Source organism: Bombina bombina, chromosome 1, assembly GCF_027579735.1.
Source record: "Bombina bombina isolate aBomBom1 chromosome 1, aBomBom1.pri, whole genome shotgun sequence".
Lineage (NCBI taxonomy): Eukaryota > Metazoa > Chordata > Amphibia > Anura > Bombinatoridae > Bombina > Bombina bombina.
The window spans coordinates 735,827,663-735,840,752 of record NC_069499.1 but is presented as its reverse complement, the minus strand read 5'-3'; positions in this window follow the sequence as shown (position 1 = coordinate 735,840,752).

Sequence of the window (13,090 nt, the reverse complement as noted above, 5' to 3'; positions counted from 1 at the left end):
GAACCAACTTGATCACTCTGGAAACGTGGTTTAAGTCCCTACACTTTGAATACGTTATATGGTAAACAGGAGCTTGTAGGCCACAATTGCTACTGGTCCTTGGCAATCCCAGATTGGATCATTTTGCAATTCATACTGCAGGAAAATGTCTACAAAACGGCTGGAAGATAAGATATCTGAGATATTTGAAAGTCACTTTTCTGACATGTTGGCAGCGATCTCCAGGTGGCTTACTCAGTTGAACCTGCGACACGCGGTCCAAGATGGCGCCACACTACAATTGCACACTACTGATCCTGAGTTGTCTGGCTACTCGGAGATGAACATGAGGATCTTGGAGAGATATACAGAGAATATGGAGACCCGGAATTCACAGGAGACTTACACGCTTAGGCTGAGACAGTTACCTAGACCGGGCTGCTACTTAACACCTAAACAATCTAACCCTGTGACACTGGGCCAGCATAGTACTAGTGCTGAAATATCGCAGCGAGCTCAGATGAAGAGGGCCATTGCGGAGACCACCAGAGCGACATCCAGACCTGTACATTTATTTGCGGTAAACTCTGAGGAGGGGGACAGCTTTTTCGATTCTATAGTGGTAACTGCAGAAAGTGTAACACTGAAATTGCTTATATCCCATAGCTTGCGATCTGATGGTAAGCCTGGAAACTCTTTCATATTTGTGGTCTCACCTGTATATATCGCATCTCACAATGTCCAGATTGTGGTGAAGATGTTTACTCAGAGACCGCCATTGATGGACACGGAGCCAGAGATCCCTAAGGGTATTGGCTAAGGGGTCGGAACTGTAGCTCCTCAAGTTAATCCTGTTCTGGCCGGACTTATTGGTTGTTCTGGAACATTGTTTGCTATACCTAAAATATGTTATGTGCTAGGTGAATGCTAATGTTGGTTTAACGTTTTTGTTTAATAGTTTATTGCAATATATTTTCTGATTTGCGAGTTTGCTTATCGTGACTAATGATGCCCTGCTGAGTTAGCACCTAATTTTCAGAGATCTGCCTTCACTAGTTAAGCTCATAATTTTTTAGGGCAAAACATGGCTGATTATGTCCACATTACATTACTTTATGATTCCATGGTCATATCTAAGTTTATACGGCAGTGACATGTGCTACAACTAGTTACAAACTCCATTAACAATTACAGCAGCTCATTTTGAATATGGTTCCTTGGTTATGCATCTGTTCCATTTTGGTTGTTTAGCACATATGTTAAATTTAGAGGTTTATTACTTATACTGTGTTCTCCATAATAGAGGGAATGGCTTTAGTTATGCAATCTATATAACTTGAAGCTACTGTATAGTAAGTCTTTAATTTTTTTATTGCTGGGCTGCCTGCGGCCGGGGTTGCCTAGCAAATACCTCATATATGTACTGATATAGAAATATTTAGCGGTACCTTACTTGCAAAACTGCCATATAATCTTCTAGAGTGCCTGCATTGGGGAGAATAACAATACCACAATGACCCACCATATGTGACTAATCACCCCTCCCCCCCAGATAAGATGCCTCTTATGTGATCTCATGGGCAGATCTGCTACTCATTGTAGTGGCCACGCAGTCTGATGGAGCCATGATATTATAATTTGCCTTATCGACCTGTCACATCAAAATAAATATCCCACCCCCCAGATAATGTACCTCCTAGCTATGGAGTACGAATTGCGCGGTTTATCTTTTTTTTATATACCGCAACTGTAATATCAATAACCTTCACCCTATATGCCCAAAATTAAGAGGCTTAGGTTTTCTTTCATCTAATATTTTAATTTCTATATTTTATAAGCCTTTTATTGTTGTTTATTTACGGTTCATTTTGGGCTTCAGCTTGATATTACTTACGCTCAGTATGATACTAACTAAAATTTGAGGTTCATCTCTCTTCTCTTATTACAGCAACTATAAATATCACTAACAGCATGACTTATAGACAGTAGACGTTGCTTTTCCATATGTAAGTTTACTGAATAACCTATTGAATGTATTTTGTTGCAAGTAATTTTACAATGCTAATGTAAAGTGCTGTAACTCTTTATTTGTATGCTATAATTTTACCTCAAATAAAAATTTATTTAAAAAAAAAAAAAAAAAAAAAAAAGTTTAAATATATAAAGAGTGAATTAAAATAAGAATGCAAATTCAAAATCTGGTAATTTAGGATAATTAAAGGGACATTAAACCCCAACATGTTCTAGCTAGCTGGGAGCTAGCTGCTGATTGGTGGCTGTACATATATACCTTTTATTATTGGCTTATCAATGTGTTCAGCTAGCTCCCAATAGTGAATTGTTACTCCTTCAATAAAGGATACCAAGAAGATAAAATTGATGATTGAAGTAAAATGGAAAGTTGTTTAAAACTGTATCATTTATCTGCATCATGAAAGAAAAAATGTATGTTCCTTGTCCCTTTAAAGGGACATGAAACAATCTGTTTCATTGTTGTAATTAAAAAAAGCACTAAGCAGTAGATGTGCATTTGCCATTTTTGTTCAATGCCGAATGTGGAATTAGGTCGACTTTCATGATGTTCAGATCTTTTCGTGCTTGAAATGGATTTGCACAGATTTTAGTGTGCTTCTCTTTTACAAGAAGAAATTTGGTTCCGAAAAGTTCTGAACATAACAAAAGTCTGCCTACTTCAGCATTCAGTATTGAACAAAAATGCCAAATACAGAAGTCTACTAAGAAGTGGGTTATACTTAATAAAAATAATTGCAATATGCATTATTCATTTTAAAAGGATTTTTGTCACAGGGGGCTGAGTTCTCTAAAGGAAAGCAAGGTTGCAATTTTTCCTTTGAAGTGTTGCTCAGAGACATCTAATCTATCTGCAATCAGTTTATTGGACTGCAAAAATCATGTGATAATAGAACCGAAGTTCCACAATATCTGCTTGCTTATCTAGCTCTAAACAGTGGCTACACTTAGAATTTCTAAGTGCTCATTTAGCAAGAACATAAGTAAGTGGTTTACTGTTTTTTTAGCACAATCTTATTCTTTTTATGTTTATTTAAAAAAAATTATATTAAAGGAGTACTGCTTCATATCCCTTTAAGCAATACATTCTACTAAATTGCATTGCACACTGAAGAGATGTAAGTCAAAAACTGTGACAACAATATAACTTGTAAAACAATAGCACCATCTAGTAGCAGGAAATAAAAATAGCAGCTTATTCATTTTACTTTATTGCACCATAATGGGACATTAAACAATAAATATGTTTCATAAGCCTAGTATTGAGGTTATTAACCCCTCCCTGTAGCCATGGGTGCTGCAATTTTGAGATCCAGCTTTCACTTCATTCTAGTGCTGACACGTCTTTACATATGTTTCATATCCTTCCGATACTTGCAGTGAAACCTAGGTTCCAAAATGGAGGCACCCATAATAATGGTAGGTTCATGAAATGTATTCATTGTTTAATTAATGATCCTTTAATTTCTGGTTCATATATTTATTTTATTTTTGTGAAAGGGAGGTCAATAATCACCAAACATCAGTTTGCATGTTATTAAGTTAGCACCTCCACATTATCTACTGTAAAATGCCTATCAATATAGTATAAAGATTTGTCATTTATTATGACTATGCAACAATATAAACCAGTGAAATCTTGTGTTTGTCATTCCATACTAAGATAGTAATATAAATATCTTGTTTAAAGGATTAGAAAAATCAATTTTTAAAAAACATTTTAAACTACAGTAATGAAATAATCATAATGAATTTAACATATTCTATTTAAATTTTCATGAAAAACAAAATTTATGCTTACCTGATAAATTTCTTTCTTTCCAATGGCATGGAGAGTCCACAATTCCAATAATTAAATGTGGGAAATTCAAAGCCTGGTCACCAGGAGGAGGCAACTATACCCCAGCCAAAGCTTAAGATTCTGCCCCCTTCCCACAATTCGCCGGTCATTCGGCCGAGAAAACCATGAGAAGAAGAAACCTAGGGGTATAGAGGTACCAGAAGGAAAGGAACAAAAGGCTGCATTCAAAAAATAAATAAGGGTGGGTTTTTGGACTCTCCATGCCAGGAAATAAATACATTTATCAGGTAAGCATTAATTTTGTTTTCTTTCCAATGGCATGGAGAGTCCATGATTCTATTCATTACATGTGAGAAACTAATACCCAAGCAGAGAGGACACAGAATGGACTGGGAGGGAAATAAGGAAGGCAGTCAGACCTAGACTGAAGGCACCACCGCTTAAAGTACATTTCTCCCAAACGCAGCCTCAGCCGAAGCAAAAACATCCAATTTGTAAAATTTTAAAAAAGTGTGTAGAGAGGACCATGTGGCCACCTTACACAGATCTGCTCCACAGAAGCCTCATTTTTAAAAGCACAAGAGGACAACACAACGCGAGTAGAGTGAGCCGTAATCTTTGCAGGAGGCTGCTGACCGGCCTCCACATACGCCAAACAAATAACATTCCTTAACCAGAAAGAGAGAGTAGTTACCGTTGCCTTCTGACCCTTGCGCTTAGCCGCATAAACAACAAACAAGGAAGAAGATTGTCTAAAATCCTTGGTTGCATGAAGATAGAATTTTAAAGTATGAATCACATCCAGATTATGCAACAGACGTTTATTCTCGGAAGGATTAGGACAAAAAGAAGGAACAACAATCTCCTGGTTAATATTGCGGTCAAAAACCACCTTAGGAAGAAAAGCCAACTTGGTTCGGAGGACAGCCTAATCTGCATTGAACATTATATAAGGCGGGTCACACTGCAAGACAGATAATTCTGACATTCTGCAAGCCGAAGAACTAGCCAGCAAGAACAGAACCTTCCAAAATAGAAGCTTTATATCAACAAAATTCATAGGTTGAAATGGAACCCGTTGAAGAACACGAAGAACTAGATTAAGGCTCTAAGGAGGAGCAATAGGCTTAAACACAGGCCGGATTCTAATTGCTAATTTACTATACAACAACATCGAAAGGGCAGATACCTGACCCTTGAGGGAACTAACTGACAAGTCCTTATCCAGACCCTCCTGGGAAAACAGAAGAATCCAAGGTACTCTAGCCTTGTGCCAAGAAAAACCTTGATTCTCACACCAAGATAGGTACGTGTGCCATGTCTTGTGATACATCTTGCGAGTCACTGGCTTACGAGCCTGTATAAGAGTATCGAAAATGCTATCTGCAAAACCTCTTTTCACCAAGACTAAGTGTTCAATCTCCACGCAGTCAGTCTCAGAGAATCTAGATTTTGGTGTAGAAAAGGACCTTAACTGAGAAGATCCGTTCTCAGAGGCACCTCCATGAAGGGGAAGATGACATCTTCACTAGATCTGAGAACCAAGTCCTGCGAGGCCAAGCTGAAGTGATCAGAATTACAGACACCTGTTCCTGCTTAATGCTTGCTATCACCCTGGAAAGCATAGCAAACTGAAGGAAAAGGTAAATGAGCTTGAACCTACAGGGGGGACCGCTGATGCATCCACTAAAAGCACTCGAGGATTCCTTGACCTCGACCCATAATTGGGCAACACGTGATTGAAACGGGAAGCCACCAGGTCTTTCTCTGGAACCCCTCATCTGAGAGTTATCTTGGAGAAAACCTCTGGATGAAGCGCCCACTCTCCCGGATGAAAGGACTGTCTGCTCAGGTAGTCCGCCTCCCAGTCCAAAATGAGACAATTGTGGGATTCTGCCCACAGAAGAATGGGAGAGACCTCCTTCATAGCCAATGAACTCCTTGTTCCTCCCTGATTATTGATATAGGCTACCGAAGTTATGTTGTCAGATTGGAATCTTATAAACCGGACCAAACAAACTTGTGGCCATGCCATCAGAGCATTGTAGATAGCTCTTAATGCCAGGATCTTTATGGGGAGGGCATAGTCCTCTGGTGACCAAGTCCCCTGAGCCTTCAGGGAACCCCAGACAGCACATGAGCCCAGAAGGCTGGCATCCGTAGGCACAATCTCCCAAGACGTTCTCATGTGCCTAGAGACAGGTGCTCCTGACAAAGCCAACAAGAGTCTTGTCTGGTTGTCCAGGACGATCTGTTGAGATGGATCAGAATGATAGCCATTCCATTGTTTGAGCATACATAGTTGTAGAGGTCTCAGATGAAAGCGAGCAAAAGAAATAATATCCATAGCCGTCAACATAAGACTCACCACTTCCATGCATTGTGCCACAGAAGGAACGAACAGCGGATTGAAGGGATAGGCAAGATGAAAGAAGCTTGGACCATCTCTGGTCTGTTAGAAATATTTTCATGGAAACCGAGTCTATGAACGCTCCCAGAAAACAAACCCTGGTACTGGGAGCCAAGGAGCTCTTTTTTAGATTTATCCTCCACACAAAGGTCCGGAGAAGAGACAAGAGAAAGTCTGTGTGAGATCTTGCTAAAGGAAAAGATGGAGCCTGAACTAAGATATCGTCCAGGTAAGAAGCCACTGCAATATATATTTTATGTTATACCATAAAACATTGATATCCCGATACAATCTCAAAGCCACTGAAACCAGGATTTCCTTATTAGCTTTTACCTTGTGCCTTATTGTAGGTGGGGACTCCGACTCTCTCGCTCTCAGCATTTGGCTCACAGGGTTTGTCCAGCTGTTCGGCTTCTCAGCGTTCCTCGTGGCTTGTGATCTTCTGTACCCATACGTCACATTTACCTGACCTACCCTCTGTCCAATCCTGACACTGCAATATCGGCACAACTGCTCCTATCCATTTGAATAGCAAATAGCGTCCGGATTACTGGAACTTGAAGATATTTAGAAAAAAATTCATCCGTTAGCTGTTCCATAAAATACTTGACTATTAGTGCAATAGTTAAAATATGACATGGGTCAGCAAATAAACAAATATGGTGTAGCCTCGGGCGTAGCACAAACTGGCTTACGCGTTTCCAATACAAGTTCCGTAGTCACAGCCTAAAGTACTAAGGTCCCGACTCTATTTAAAAGGATAAACTGGAGTCATTGGCTAAAATACAAACACGCCCTAAGACTATATAATTAGTATAATAAGTATAAACAGATTAAATGTCGACAAATGCAAGAAATCTACAGTGCATAGATTAACATGTTACGCATACATAAAAAATCATTGGATACAAAGTTATGTGATACAAAATTATACATATTGAAATCTATGACGACGTATTAGTGTATAATATAATTTAACATAGGAATTTAGTAAACACTATGAGGCAGTAGGAGTGTAAACCCACCAATAAAATATATATATATATATATATATATATATATATATATATACACACGCTTGGTAGAATAAATAATCTCATGAATGTGATATAGTCTCATTACAGCAACTTCAATTAGATAATACTAATGCTATGTATGAAAGGACAAGAGGCCCCAGTATGAAAAAGAAATCAAAATTCTATCCCATACAAAGTAGGGGAAATATAATAGAAACCTTTTATAATAGAATCAAAAAAGATCTAGTATCACTTAAAGAGAATAAACCCCAAAATTCATATAATCTCACCTATCAGGAAAAACAAGCTCTCTCAGACCTTAAAAACAACACTAATATAGTCACCAGACAATCAGATAAAGGGGGCATGGTAGTAGTTATGGACCACACCTCATATATTGAAGAAGGTCTGAGACAGCTTTGAAAATCAGAAGACTATATGATTTTGAAGAATGATCCTACTTTAAAATATCAAAATTAATTTAAACATATCATAGATGAAGGTGTAGAAGAAGGCAGCTTAGATCTAGCAACTGCAGAATATCTTTTTGTGGATTATCCCAAAGCATCATTGTTTCATCATTTCCCAAAAACCCATAAAAGCCTGGAAAATATACAAGGGCATCCTATTGTTAGTGGAGTTGATTCTATTTTAGGAAATTTATCAGAATGGGTAGATGGAATTTTGCAACCACTGGTTATATCTCTCCCTTCATATATTAGGGATACAAAACGTGTTAAATCTGATTGGTCAATGGAATTGGACTAAAAACTCTGGCTGGTTAACAGTTGACGCAGTGTCGCTGTATTTCAGCATTCCTCATGATAAAGGAATAGAAGCTATGTTTTTTTCTGGATAGCTTCACTGATTATAATGACACATTTAAAACATTTTTCACTAGAGCAGTAAGATTTTTACTGACACATACTTTCTTTAAATTTGAGGGAGTTTACTATCTCCAAAGATGTTGTACAACTATGGGTGCAAAATTTGCACCATCTTTTGCAAACCTTTTCCTAGGGTGGTGGGAATTTTACCACATCTTTGGAGATAGTAACCCATACAAACGTATCTCTTCATATAAGATATACATAGATGATTACTATTCATATGGACAGACAAAGGTAAAGAAATAATTAAGGCTTCTCTTTAGCCGAAATGCGTAAGACTGGCAGGGAGCTGTGGGTCATAGCATTCCTCATATGTTTTAGCTCTTTTCATTTGTACCCTTTATACAGTGTGTGTGTTCTTTTTTGAATAAACCCTACTTTTGATTTGGAGCTCGCTGGATCTTCGTTTTCTATCAAAGATATAGAAATACTAGCATTTATAGAATACCTCAATGAGAATAATATTGGGTTAAAACTTATGTTTGAGTATGATTTAAAATCTATTAACTATCTGAATTTAACTCTGATAGGTACAGAAAGAGGAAAAATCGAATCTACAATTTACAGGAAACCCATCTCAGGGATTTCATTATTACTGTATTTGGGAAAAGCTGTCACCCAAAACATGTTCCCTATGCTATTGCAAATGGGGAATATATAAGACTTAAAAGGAATTGCTATGACCCCTTAGACTTTCATATTAAATTCAAAGATTTGGAACAACTTCTTAAAATAAGGAAATATCCTAATCAAGCAATTAGCAAAGCGAAATATTCAGTTCGTGGAAAAACCAGAGAAAGTTTACTCACTACTGAGACAAAGAATAAAAATTATTTTGAGGGAGTTACCTTTGTAACATCACATAGTGCACAATATCCCCAAATTTGTCAAATAGTGAAAAAACATTTCTCAATACTATCAGCTGATGATAAATTAGTTGACACTATGTAAAAAGGCCTCAGATGTTCATATAAAAAAAGTCCAATGCTTGGTTCTATTCTATCTCCCACACAACTTCCATCTAGGTGCAATCCCAGTAGTTCATGGCTTAAACATATTGGAATGTATAAATGTGGGCATCAAAAATGCAAACCATGTGAATATGTAAAAGTAACCAAAAACTTTACTAGCATGAAGACAAACAAAAGCTATGACATTGGTGCATGTATGAATTGCACAACTAACTATGTCATATTTCTAATAGAATGCACAGCATGTCAAATCCAATATGTAGGACTCACCTCAGGAGATATAAACACAAGAATCAGGGAAAATTTTTCCTCATATAATACTAAAAGATCAACTACTCCCCTAGTCCAACACTTCGGCATTTTCCACAAAGGAAACTTAAAAAGCTCGTGGAATAGAAAAAAATGTTAAACCACAAAGAGGTGGGGATATAGATCAATTATTAGCTAAAAGAGAAGCATTTTGGATTTGTACATTAGGGACTCGATTACCAATGGGGTTAAATTGCAAATATGACATCATGAACCACTGGGAATAAATTCTATTTTTTCATAACATCCATTATTGAGCTTTTTATACACTATATACATTATTCCTATGATGCTTTCCTTCTAGGGTTTAATGTTATTCCATATTGATGTTATACATTTTGAATTTTCATTGACTTCATATATATCAGTAAGCACTTACTAATAAGCTTACTAATAAGCTATAACATTGTCTCTTCCTATTTACTATTTTCTGAAGTAGCATTCTAGCTCCTCTCTATAATCATTGAAGCCATATCAAACTTTTATGAGACGACATAGATATCCTCATATTTAAACGTAGGCTTAACTTTTCTCCTTGCTCTCATATACTTGGGAAATAATTTTGATAATGTGTCTATCGATAACAATTGAGATGTCTGGGGGGGCGGAGCCGGATGCTGCCATGAGAGCAGCGTAAAACCGGAGCTCCGTATAAGCAGCCCTGCAAACTTCTAATTTTCATGCAATCAAATAGATATTCCGGCGACAAAGCATGGGACATATCTGCTGAAACCCTGACAAGGTGCCTTGTTCCGTGAAGTGGCAAAAAATCTAGGTGAATTTTGCTTTTAACACCGAGCCCATTGTCTCTTATGCGCAGAGCTCTAAACCGGAAGTGCAGCCCGACCGCCGTCAGAAAACTTTGAATAGCACGGGAATACGGCCAGCAATTGTGATCCACTCTTCACAGTATTTCCATATACTATCAAGCTGCCCCACCGACTGGCTATAGCAGGAGATCGGCCAGACATCGGGTGAATTGTGTCCACGATACAGGGTAAGCAAGTAAGCCACGTGGCTATCACAACTCCCACAGCACCTGCACTTCCTTGACCCGTGGGGACATATAAACAATACGGCATAAACTCTATCACTTTAGAAAGAACGGGTACCTCATCTTTATACAGTAAACTGAACAAGCCACCTATTAGTGGGATTAGGAGGGAGAGATTCACAACAGTATTATAGGTGCCCTGTCAAGATAACTGCGTCACAAACACTTCGTTACTCCAATAACCCCCTTAAAGATACAAAGATTGGAAAAGGTGGAGGCAGTGTTATATAGCTCAGGTCCAGAGAAAGAACCTGCAACTGAGGTGTTCCTCTGCTTAGCCAGATGAATCTTTTTAAACTAAGGGACTTGTCACTATCACTCAACTCATAAGCTTGTGTAAAAGTACATTTGTGCTGTGGGATTCCAGAAAGACATCACATCTAACCGCATCTGCTGTCTTCAGTTCTGTGGGCTATTGTTTCTGACTCACTTTAGCCATATATTATAATTAGATATTTATATATATACACCAAGGCGTTGAATATTTGGGCACTTGACAGCCTTGACGACATCTGCTTGCACTGGACATTCTGTAGCCCTCAGAGCATTTCTCGCATCAAGCATGGCTTCTAGGCACTCTGTAAAACCTGACAAAGCCACAAAATCTACTGCTATTAAAACACTGACTATGTCCTCTTTTTTATATGCCACAGACCCAGCAAACAATGTGCGAATATCTACCAACACGGGACAAAAATCTCCTGACTTAGGTTCCCAACAAGATGATAATATTAACCCTCAAACTCCTGAGCCACAACTTTCTGTATCACTGTTACATAACCTACCATCTAAACAAGATATAGCGAATATAGTACGCACATGCATCAGAGAGGAGCTAGCCACTATGGCGCAGGACATTCATACTCTTGGATTTCAAATGGAATCTCTGGAAAACAACCATGATCAACTAAAAGAGGAAGTACATGTTTTGACAGAACAAGTCGCATCGCAGCATGATATTATACACAGCTTACAGGAAAAGTTAGAGGATTTGGAGAATCGCAGTCGGCGAAAGAATTTAAGAATCCGAGGGGTGCCTGAGGATATTCTACCCCAAGACTTTCCGGTATATCTACAAGCATTGTTCCAGCACATCAAGGAATCCTCACATACGACAGATATACAGTGGGTGAGAGCGCATCGGTCCCTTCGCCCCAAACCTCCAGCCACGGCTCCACACAGGGACATAGTTATTAGGTTTAAAAATTTCTTGGAGAAGGAAATGCTGATCAGGTTTAGAGGCACAGTAGTCCAGTTTTGTCAGGACCTATCCTATGAAACTCTACAAAGAGGAAAGAATTTGCACCCCTCACGACATACCTGAGGAACAAAAAGATCCCGTACAGATGGGGTTTCCCAGCACAAATATGGGTCCTTAGCAATAACAATAGACTTATCTGCAAGTCACCAGAGGACATCTCTGCTTTTTGTCTATCCTTGGGACTGGATCCTATAGAAACAGAACCAGCGGCAGACATGATTTTGCCCCCTGCCAAGAGACTGCTTGGAAAAACCCCAGCTTGGCGTTTGGTATCTGCCAAGAAAGGAAAGACTACTGCTGACATGCCACAAAGGAACATTGTCCCTAGCCCAAGCCACTCTAGCACATCCCCCTGATCTAGTATGAAAGCTTGTTTGGGAGTTCAGGAAGTGTCTAGGATCTGAATGAAAATTTGAGTTCCCATGTTGTTTGTTTGCCAGTCGCATGAATCTCTAAAATGTGTGACTGATTAGTCCATAATGTTATTGCCAGAAAAGATAATTGCCAGTTAGTTATGACAAAAGGGCTTGCGATTACAATTTGTTGTTGATTCCCCCAAATACTACTCTCAGTATGTCCTATATTAGAAGAGAGTCTTGAATTTATGTTCAAGTTATAATTTCTTACTATGTTTGTTTGTTTATGTTGATTGCATTTACTGTTTACAATGCCTATATCATTGTGGATTTGTTTTCCAGAATCGTTACTTCTCTACTGTTGCAGTGCATAGACTACGTACCAGGTATCGTGCAAAATTCCAGGCAGCTAAGTCCCTTATATAAGTTAAGATGTCGCAGTCTGTAGGTAAGATTATAACATTATTGACACAGAACGCCAAAGGTCTAAACTCACCCCACAAACGCTCTATCTGATTTGTCCAAAAGACGAGTAGATATCCTTTTCCTACAGGAAACACATTTTCAACATAACAAGGAACCCAAGTATTTTGGGAAAACATTCACAACACATTATCACAGCTCTGGACCTAACAAAAAAGCGGGAGTTAGTATTTTACTCAGAAAAGATCTTCCATTCACTATATCTAATGTAAGTAAAGATAGGGATGACAGGTTCCTGGGATTAATGGGTCTCCTAAATGGCAGACCAGTAACTCTAGTAAATATTTATGCCCCAAACCTTCAACAAGCTCCCTTTTTTCAGAACATATTTAGGAAAATTTTGGATCTTGCAGTTGGCCCCATATATTTAGCTGGTGATTTTAACTTCCCCCTACAACCACAAAAAGATAGCTCTAACCCTAAAATTTCGGTATCAAAAAAGTTTCCATGACTTTATGGAAAAATTTGAGATATCTTAAATTATACGACGTCTGGCGTCTTATACATTTAGATAAAAGGGATTATACTT